The sequence below is a fragment of the Garra rufa genome, chromosome 5 (assembly GCF_049309525.1).
Source record: "Garra rufa chromosome 5, GarRuf1.0, whole genome shotgun sequence".
In the NCBI taxonomy this organism is placed as follows: Eukaryota; Metazoa; Chordata; class Actinopteri; order Cypriniformes; family Cyprinidae; genus Garra; species Garra rufa.
Window position 1 is genome coordinate 52958 of NC_133365.1, and position 1676 is coordinate 54633.

The following is a 1676-nucleotide window of genomic DNA, read 5'->3' on the forward strand; positions in this document are numbered from 1 at the left end:
AGCGATGATGAGTGTAGAAACTTAACTGACTTGGTATTGATGTCTTCTGGCATCATTGACCAAGATCTGATTGACCAAGTTTAATCTTCTCTCTGAGCTGCAAGTGTCTCATCTGATGACTTTGCACTGCATAAAAAGGCTTAGTATTTTTTGTACTTAGTATTTTTGTCTTGTCTTTGTCAAAATATCTAAAAATCTTAAGATGTATTTACTAGATAAGCAGAAGGATGTAAGAAATGTTTTAAGCAAAGCGTGTTTAATTTAGTTTCCTCCTGGAAACAAGTGAAATTATCTGCCAGTGGGGTAAGTACAATATTCCTAAATCAAGAGTATTTTACTTACCCCACTGGCAGATAATTGTACTTTATTTGAAGCAAACTGCTCTTAATGTAGTTAATGTAAACCTTAAAACATTCAGAAAACGTTTCGGGACGTCACAAGAGCCGCTAGTGGGTATCTTTGTGAAGAAACCTCCTCTTTAAAAGCTCTGTCGAGTTCAACCTGTCAAACGCATATATAGCGCAACGCCGCAACCCCAGCTGCAACAATGGTGTACTAGATCAATAGCGCACATACTGTAGACAATTTAGCCCACGGTACTTTGTTACATATAACTGCGAAGTTTCGACCTTGGTCGCGCATTCGTTTGGCGGGAGGTGAAACTTCCATGGTGGCGCTGGCGAGGCGTTCGCTTTGAGTGTAGATCTGGCGAGTGCTTCGTTTGTAGAACGCTAGCGTTACAAGCAGTCGTTAGCTGCGACGCACGTTTACGCAAAAAAGGAAAAATAGGAGACTACAGACGGTTTTCTATTTATATATTGTAAATCTGAAAATAATACGAACCTTAATTTCATTAAGGTCGTTTCCCCTGATCCGTCAGTCAGGTTTTCTGTTAAACGGAACACAAAATGACAGCTGACAAATGTAACCAGTTTTCACCGGCTGAGTTACAGAAAAAAAAACCTTACACCTTAGTAAAAGTTAACAAAAATGATCCCAACAAGCTGAACCCATCTTTTTTTAGGCTCTGGAAAAAACTACCCAGCACCTGAGTACTTTTTTTTTTTTTTTTTAAATAACCCAATAAAATGACCCAACATGCTGAACGCAGCATTTGGGTTAAAAAACAAAACTTTTTTCAAGACCCAGTTTGCATTACTGATACTAAAAAGGTAGGAACCAAAGACCGTTGACATTTCTGAACATTAATGTCCTGATTTTAGATTAACTGGTGATACTTTTGTAACAAATGTGGGTAATGCAGCAGTACTTCAGGAAGTTTTAAGGGAGTGGTAAACGCAGGGTCTCATGAGTCTGGGAAAATTCCTTGGCCCTAAATTTAGATGTGGGATATCAATCTACCAGTTCTGTGAACACTCTGGTTTAAACAATCTTGTAGACTCAACACAGAAAGCTTAATGTCCTGGGCCCCTGTGCACAGCATTGTTGCCATCTTGCTTTTAGAAACAACTGAAAGCACAATGTAAATGTTGATGGTCTTTAAATTCACAAAGCTGTAAACTCTATAGAAAAAGTAAAATACTCTTGTGCAGGAACTCCACAGCACAAGAACCCAAAAGTTCTAGTAGTCTTTAAAAAATCTCCATAGAGAAAACAAGACCGACCCATCATCATTTCTAAAGCTACACATGACTTTATTTTCAGATATGCTTTTG

General features: G+C 38.3%; 1 non-coding gene across 1 annotated transcript; it reads left to right on the forward strand.

Annotated features, from left to right (window-relative positions):
• Positions 1–100, forward strand: LOC141335914 (Z30 small nucleolar RNA). Its single transcript, XR_012355653.1, has one exon. It is a non-coding gene; the product is annotated as a Z30 small nucleolar RNA (small nucleolar RNA).
• Positions 101–1676: the final 1576 nt, after the last annotated feature.